Source organism: Schistocerca americana, chromosome 2 (assembly GCF_021461395.2).
Source record: "Schistocerca americana isolate TAMUIC-IGC-003095 chromosome 2, iqSchAmer2.1, whole genome shotgun sequence".
NCBI lineage: Eukaryota > Metazoa > Arthropoda > Insecta > Orthoptera > Acrididae > Schistocerca > Schistocerca americana.
This window is the reverse complement of record NC_060120.1, coordinates 678,049,424-678,058,908: the sequence shown is the minus strand read 5'-3', so window position 1 is coordinate 678,058,908 and position 9,485 is coordinate 678,049,424.

The window sequence follows — 9,485 nt, the reverse complement described above, 5'->3', positions numbered from 1 at the left end:
TGACACACCTGTGTCAATGTGTTCTTTTTTCCATTTCCAGGAGTGTATTTTCAAGTAAACCAAAATGTTGCATTAAAATCTCATTAGCAGTACTGGTAAATGTCCTAAGTATGTGAGCCTTATAGTCGTTATGTAATCGTGCAACTAAAAGCAAGAATGTACCCACACAATAACTCTGTGTCGTCTGTTCACAATAACAATGCATTCATAATTTCTGTTTAAATGAGTTCTCTTGGTTCTTGACTGGATATTTAACTTCAAACATTGTTGCTTGGTAACAGTTTCTAAGTCTGACAATGCATACCAGAAATGTGAAGTGAAAAGTTATATGGCAAAGACAAAGTTAAAAAACAGATTATCTCTCAATAAACGGTTTTACATGTGAAATGTGGTGCAAGCCTTTACTCTTCCTACTATGCAAAGCTCGAGCTTCAACGGAATTATCATGTCGTATACGTCGGTAAAGAATACTGGAATTTTTCTCAAGGTTAGCGTCTATGTAATTTTTCCCTGAGCCAGCCGGCGCACGTGGCTGCCTGCGGTGCGAGTCATTGTCTGTTTCTTTGTTGGCGCGCGTCGTTACTGGGATTAGGAGACCTAACTTCTACAAATTCACCTTGTCGAGAGTGCCCTGCTCTGTTTCAATCCCGCCAGTTCTGATGGAATTCAGGTCTGTCGTTTTGTTGGTAGTTTACATAGTTTCTTGTTTGTCGTTCATGTGGTGGAGAATTTCTCCCGGAATCGTAACTGCGCGCTGAACTGTTGCGTCTGAAGTTATTCTGTCTCCCGTAATAATAATTGTTTTGATTCCCATACTGTCTGATTCTCTGATTGTCTCTGTGATAGTCACTACTGCGGAGAGGTGATCTTTCCCTGTAATTATTACTACTCTGCCAACGCTTGTGATACGGGTGGTGTCTGTTTTGGTCACGATTTGTGTTGTGAGAATAGCCTTGTCGTGTCCAGTTATTATTTCTTTCATCACGGAATTGCGGCGGATGTGGCCTGTAATTGTTGTGTTCCTGTTTTCGCATTCCGCGATTGTCAGTGTCAATTTCTAACTCTTGTAAGAGTCCCTGAAAAGCTTCAATGTCGTCTTTGCAACGTCCTGCCAAAATAATACGTCGTAAATGTTCAGGTAATTTGATTAAGCAAATGCGGATGAGTTCTGAGGGGCTGTATGGGTTTGACAGGTACTGATTCTTGTGCAACATGTCTTCAAAATATTTCACAAGACTGGAAAATTCAGATTGTTCGAAATGTTTCATTATTATGATGCTATGTTTTACTCGGTCTCGTGTAGTTTGAGACCAATATGCTGAGAGGAAGGCATGGTAAAATTCTCCTTCACTGTGACAATCGTGAGTGACCGATCGCATTCTTACAGCTGGTTGATTCTCTAAATAGCCACACATAAATTCTAATCTGTGCTCTAATGACCAGTTGGGAGGAAAACAATGAGAGAATTGATGGAGGCATGCTTGTGGATGAATGTCGTTACCAGAATTCTTAAATGTTTTAAAATTACATGTGGTAATGAACAGCTTATAGTCAAAATCGTCATGTCGGCGAGTCGCATATCGGTCATTGTTACGTCGTTTCGGCGGTTCCATCTCAAAATTCGGTGTACCTTGCCAATGTCTTTCATAATTCCCGAAGTGCCCTGTGTTATTATTTTGTGGCTGTTCCGTATTTCTATGTCCCTCTTCCCGTATTGGAGCGCGAGTGTCCTCTGAAAGACGTAATTCTTGTATTACCTGTGTCAGCTGATCTTGTACTTCCCGGATTTCTCTTTGGTGTTGCGTATTAATTTGATTCAGATTTTGTTTGAATTTCCTAATCTGTTCGCACTCTTCTGTGTCATTAAAGACTACCGGTTTTGTGTCATTCAGATTATCATCTACCTTCGTAGATAAATTATTTAGCTGATCCGAAAGTTCAACTACTTTCTCTGATAATGAACTAATTTCCTCCATGTGTCTTTCTGAATCAATTTTCAGAGTATCTACTGTGTCCTTTAAGTTTTCTTGAGTTTTTGCAAGTTGCGTAACCGAATCGGTAGATGCAACTGAGTCAATTTTAGCTTGCAAGGCCTCATGATTTTGATGAACAATAGTTTGCAGTTCTTTTATGGCTGCTTCATGACTCTATAATGCATTTTCATGCCGCGAAAAAATAGGTTGAAAATGCTGACAAATCTGTGTTTTTACGTCATTACAGATTTTTTGACATTTCGATTCAATGTTATATAACTTAGTAGTTAAATCTTCACGTGTTTGTTCAAGTGTCGTGTCTAACTTTTGAAGCTTTTGCTGTGTTTGTCTCTGATTTTGTTCCATTGTGTCTAACTTTTGAAGCTCTTGTCCCATTTGTTGCATTAATTGTAATAACAATGCACTGGTGTCTGAAACATGTTCCTCAGTGCTATTCGGCAATGCATTTGAACCGACAATAATCGCAGTTTGAACAGCAGAAAATGTGTCTTGACTTATTTGAGAAAACGGTGAGGACGCAAAACCTGAATCTACAGTATTTGCAAGATTGTGTCCTGTCATTTCGGATTCCTGAGGCAAGCTGTTGCCGACCGATCGATCGATAATGCTTCCCTGTTCACCACCTGTTTCACTGTCTGCACCATGGTTTGCAGCCCGCTCCATTTCCCTGTGTACAATTACCAAATTATTACTTTGAACATTAGTTAATTCATTACTCGGTGGCACTAACACACTGTTTTCGTCTTCACTGTCGTTTCTCAATTTACTTTGGAGCCTAGTATTACGTTTTTCACACGCCATTATTGTCACAATATTTCATACGATAACACAGAAAAGCACAATTTGAAGAGCAAAAATAAGAAAACACAGTAACATAGCACTGAAAATAATATCTCGTTAATTGCAAGCGCAGCTGCGAAATATTTGCTGCAAATCTACATGCATGCCACAACTGTTTTACTGCACAACAATAAAAAACTACAACTACAATGGAAATTCTCTATATAATTACGCGCTAGCAATAAACAAAAGCTACACTAATTACACAAACTACAAGAAAAAAATCAGAAGATTCCAGTGAGGTATCCTCGGCTAAGGGTCGACATATGAAACGTCCCCTTAGAAAAATTATATACGACTGTGCTTAAACTGACACACAATATTTTTCAGCGCAACGCAATCTTACTTTCAAAAATCCCTACAAAAAAATGGCCCTGACTAACATTAACCTATACGTTTCACAAATCGCTTACCTCACAAAAATCTTGGTTACTCGAACTACTGCAATACAGTGAGCGCCACTACTGCCAGCTAAATAAAAGATTCAAACTACGGAAGGCACTAACTACTGATAGGGACAGTTAGCAAATGAAAGATTTTAATAGAGAACAAACAATGTGTTTACCTTAATATCATCAAAAGTCATAATATATATAGCAGTTCATGACATCCAGTCTTACAAATTTCAAAAATTCCCCAACTCTCTCCCCACATCCACCACTGCTGGCGGCTCACCTCCAACTGCTCAACGCTACGCGCTGTTCACGACCAGCTGCCCAACACTACAGTGGCAGACAACAATGCAAACTAGCCGCAGACTGCACACAGCACAGCCAGTGATTTTCATACAGAGCGCTACGTAACGTTGCCAATAAGAAAACATGAACAGCCTACTTACAACTGTTCGGTCTGTACATAGAAGAAGTAACGGCGTAAATAAAAGAATTGGTCACGAGTGATTTTAAAATTCATGTTGAAAGGATATTAATGATAAGATTCGCTGATGATATTGCTACCGTCAGCGAAACTGAGGAAGCGTAGCAGGAATCGCTGGATCGAAAGAACACTCTTGTGAACAAAAAATATGAAATGAGAGTAAGTCTAAAACAAACTGTAGTAGTATTAGCAAAAAATTTAACATCAGAATTGGTGGCGACATAGAGGACAATGTATTTATGTAACATAGGAAGAAAATTAACGAATGATGGAAGAAACAAGGACATAAAAAGTAAACTAGGTGGCTACGGGAGTGAATGAACATGTCAGTTTCCGAGATGACATAGAATGATTTTCTGTTTGTATGTTGTTAGTTCGTTTGCTGGTTTATGCTTGAATTTGTTTATCAGCGAACGAGTTGAAGTTTTCGAATTGTCGATCGTGGTGTTTCTGTCAAAAAATAAACGGCTCTTTAAATGTAAACAACCGAAAAGTGTACTGGCCAGTGGTGGCTGGTTCCAGAACCTACTACACAACGGCTCTATATTCACTGTCTCGTAACCAAGGTCGTTATAGGATGATGTTACAAAAGTTCAGGGATGATGGAGGTAGATAAATGTATCAATTTCAGCTAAGACACCTGGAAACGGCCAAGTCCTAAGTTATAAGCCGAAATCTTTCTGATACCTCTGGTGGTGGGGTACTGTTTTCTCTAAGACTGCACGGCAGGCAGCTTCCAGAGCCGGCAATAGAAAAAAAATAGAAAGAAAGAAAAATGGTCTAGCAACCATTATCTCCAAAAAGTACACATCAATAGCTATGAGCACTTGTCCATCTTCGATTCTCTGGAATACATCACTTCTGTTGCAATCTCGTTAGTTTCCATATTTCTGGAGAAGGTAGTGAAGACCAAAAAGAAGAAAACATCAAATCGACGGGCGGGAATGGCTTTCTTCAGTGCTGTAAAATTGTGGAAGTCTCATGAAGAGAAATCGGGACTTTGTGGAGTATGTGTAAGTGATTCCAGCATAACCTTTTGCAGCGTAGTCTAAACAATCTTCGCAACATTTGGTCCACCTTGAAGAAATAAATTCCCGGCCGTCAATTTGCTTCGACAAAAGCGGTGAACGCCTGAGTGCGGTCATGGCTCCATAGGAGCGCAAACATTTTTCCATGAGGGCACTGCCCGTCTTCCCTCAGAGTGTGATAAATCTGTTAACGGTTAGGGTGATTATTTCTGAAATAGTAAACAGCTTACTTTCAGATGGAAACCTTGTAGGTAAGCCAACAACAGAATGAGTTATAACTTGGGTATTAATAAACCGCTTCAGCTGTATTTAGGCCCTTATTTTTACATCACTACCGGTGAACTATAACTAAAACGTTAGATCTAAAAAGCACAGACTTCTGTACTCAACGTTTTTTAAGCTCTCACGTTTTCGTTATAAGTTCACTTGAAGATGTGGATTTTAGTGACATGAAACCGGTAGTGATCTAAAAACAAAAGACCTAATACAGCTAAATCGGTTTAATACGCAAGATGTCTTTACTTACTTTTTCAAGAAAGTTAAATAAATAAATAAGTAAATAATAAATAATCAACATTACTAAGTAAAAGCTGTGTGCTAGCTTCAGACATAGGCGTTAATCTGAGGGAAATACGTTCTGACCATTAAAGTTGCTACACCACGAAGATGAAGCGCTACAGACGCGAAATGTAACCGACAGGAAGAAGATGCTGTGATATGCAAATGACCAGCTTTTCAGAGCATTCACACAAGGTTGGAGCCAGTGGCGACACCTACAACGTGCTGACATGACGACAGTTTCCAACCGATTTCTCATACACAAACAGCAGTTGACCGGCGTTGTTTGGTGAAACATTGTTGTAATGCTTCGTGTAAGGAGGAGAAATAAGTACCATCATGTTTCCGACTTTGATAAAGGTCGGATTGTAGCCTATCGCGATTGCGGTTTATCGTATCGCGACATTGCTGCTCTCGTTGGTCGAGATCCAATGACTGTTAGCAGAATATGGAATCGGTGGGTTCAGGAGGGTAATACGGAAAGCCGTGCTGGATCCCAACAGCCTCGTATCACTAGCAATGGAAATGACAGGCATTTTATCCGCATGGCTGTAACGGATCGTGCAGCCACGTCTTGATCTCTGAATCAACAGATGGGGACGTTTGCAAGATAACAATCATCTGCACGAACAGTTCGACGACGTTTGCAGCAACATGGACTATCAGCTCGGAGACCGTGACTGCGGTCACCCTTGACGCTGCATCACAGACAAGAACGCCTGCGATGGTGTACTCAACGATGAACCTGAGTGCACGAATCGCAAAACGTCATGTTTACGGATGAATCCAGGTTCTGGTTACAGCATCATGATGGTCGCATCCGTGTTTGGCGACACCGCGGCGAACGCACATTGGAAGCGTGTATTCGTCATCGCCATACTGGCGTATCACCCGACGTGATGGTATGTGATGTCATTGGTTACACATCTCGGTCGCGTTTTGTTCGCATTGACGGCACTTTGAACTGTGGACGTTACATTTCAGATGTGTTACGACCCGTGCCTCAACCCTTCATTCGATCCCTGCAAAACCCTACATTTCAGCAGGATAATGCACGACCGCATGTTGCAGGTCCTATACGGGCCTTTCTGGATACAGAAAATGTTCAACTGTTGCCCTGGCCAGCACATTCTCCAGATCTCTCACCAATTGAAAACGTCTGGTCAATTGCGGCCGAGCAACTGGTTCGTCACAATACACCAGTCACTACTCTTGATGAACTGTGGTATTGTGTTGAAGCTGTATGGGCAGCTGTACCTGTACACGCCATCCAAGCATCCGAGCTCTGTTTGACTCAATGCCCAGGCGTATAAAGGCCGTTATTGCGGCCAAATGTGTTTGTTCTGGGTACTGATTTCTCAGGATCTATGCACCCAAACTGCGCGAAAATAAAATCACATGTCAGTTCTAGTATAATATATATTTGTCCAATGAATACCCGTTTATTATCTGCATTTGTTCTAGGTGTAGCAATTTTAATGGCCAGTAGTGTATTAATAGGAATATACATCCAGAACTCAGCATTGGCATACAGTAGATTATGGACAGGGAGAAAACCTGAACACAATTGATCGTGTTGTCTGGTATGCGGTGCTGTAGAAGAAAGTTGATAATTAGGCGGACTCATAATATACGAAATGCGGGGGTTATTCACAAAATCATCGAGTAAAGGAACGTACGTAAAACACTGACAAGAATGATGATCGGATGTATGTTAAGACATCAGGGATTAAATTCCACTGTAGCTAATGAAACTGGGGGTAAAAACTATACAGAAGGTTCAAATGGTTCAAATCGCTCTGAGCACAATGGGGCTTAACATCTGAAGTCATCAGTCCCCTAGAACTTAGAACTACTTAAACCTAACTAACATAACGACATCACACATATCTTTGCCCGAGGCAGGATTCGAACCTGCGACCGTAGCGGTCGCGTGGTTCCAGAGTGAAGCGCCTAGAACCGCTCGGAACACTGGCCGGCTATTCAGAAGGATTGAGATTGGATTATATACAACCAATTACTAAGCACGCTGGTTGTGTGTACTACTCTGAGGTGCAGAGTTTGGCAGATTTAGAAGCCAATGAGAAGATGATTAAAAAAAAACGAAAGCGTGTCGTCTGCTAAATGTAACCTAAGATGTAAATAACAATTGACATTGCTGTTACCTTCTGAGATTCAATAGATAGCCTACAGCACACCCTTTGTTGATAACTGGTTGCAGAATTTTGTTATTCCATTAGCTTTTACCTCCATATTCGAAAACTAATGAGTTTGGAAAACACATAAAGCTACTCGAAGTCATCCCCACTGGACTGACTACTACTGGTACATGTGCGTCGAACTGTTGTCCTTCTGCCTGCAGTGCTACCTGCTTACGGTTCCGGCATTTCTCCTCCCCACACACCTGCGTGAGACTCGCGACAGCACGCAGCGCTGTTGTCAGGTGCGAAGCGGTCTACCTGCGCGAGCGGCGCCCGCTAAGCCTGGCCCGTCCCGTCGCCATCAGCTAAGCTGGCGGTGGCCAGCGGTGTCCGGAGCACGTGTTAATTGGCTTACCAGTGCCGCGCTGGGCCGCGCATTGGCACTCGTAATCCCGGAGATAAGGATCCACGGCGCTCCACGTTCAGAGCTCACGGCTGCTGAGCACTCACTAGCAAATGCATTATTCACACAATAGTCGCAAACACATTTACTCCATCATCATGTAAATCCTTCCTTTGGATCAGCAAGACATAAAACTGAATTACCAACCAGCTTTAACAGACCAGATTCTTAGAACTTGTTTTTTTATTAATATCTGGTCTTTAGGCTTGAAACTTAGAATTAATTATGCCAATGCACCAGTACCCCTGTGCGGCACTACACACTCCTAACTAAGATATATTATCACGCAACTTGGTTACCACGAGTGAGCTTCGACCACGTTGTCTACAACATTTAATTATACTGACAATTACCTTGGCCGTCGGACTTCTTTTTACTGTCATAACTAATAAATTATCGTGGTAAGTGAGAAGGCATCTTTTTGTCTAGTTACGTGGCTGCACAGGCGTTTGGGACGCGACTCGGCCCTGGCTATATAAGGCAAACTGAGTACACTACTGGCCATTAAAATTGCTACACCAAGAAGAAATGCTGATGATAAACGGATAGTCGTTGGACAAATATATTATACTAGAACTGACATGTGATTACAGTTTCACGCAATTTGGGTGCACAGATCCTGAGAAATCAGTACCCAGAACAACCACCTCTGGCCGTAATAACGGCCTTGATACGCCTGGGCATTGAATCAAACAGAGCTTGGATGCTTGGATGGCGTGTACAGGTACAGCTGCCCATATAGCTTCAATACAATACCACAGTTCATCAAGAGCAGTGACTGGTGTATTGCGACGAGCCAGTTGCTCGGCCACCATTAACCAGACGTTTTCAATTGGTGACAGATCTGGAGAATGTGCTGGCCAAGGCAGTGGTCGAACATTTTCTGTATCCAGAAAGGCCCGTACAGGACTTGCAACATGCGGTCGTCCATTATCCTGCTGTAATCTAGGGTTTCGCAATGATCGAATGAAGGGTAGAGCCATGGGTCGTAACTCATCTGAAATGTAACGTGCACTGTTCAAATTGCCGTCAATGCGAACAAGAGGTGACCGAGACGTGTAACCAATGGCACCCCATACCATCACGCCGGGTGATACGCCAGCATGGCGATGACGAATACACGCTTCCAATGGGCGTTCACCGCGATGTCGCCGAACACGGATGCGACCATCATGATGCTATAAACAGAACCTGAATACATCCGAAAAAATGACGTTCTTCCATTCGTGCACCCAGGTTCGTAGGTGAGTATACCATCGCAGGCGCTCCTGTCTGTGATGCAGCGTCAAGGATAACTGCAGCCATGGTCTCCGAGCTGATAGTCTATGCTGCTGCAAACGTCGTCGAACTGTTCGTGCAGATGGTTGTTGTCTTGCGAAACTCCCCACTCATTGACTCAGGGATCGAGACGTGGCTGCACCATCCGTTACAACCATGCGGATAAGATGCCTTTCATCTCGACTGCTAGTGATACGAGGGTGTTGGGATCCAGCACTGCGTTCCGTATTACCCTCCTGAACCCACCGATTCCATATTCTGCTAACAGTCATTGGATCTCGACCAACGCGAGAAGCAATGTCGCGAT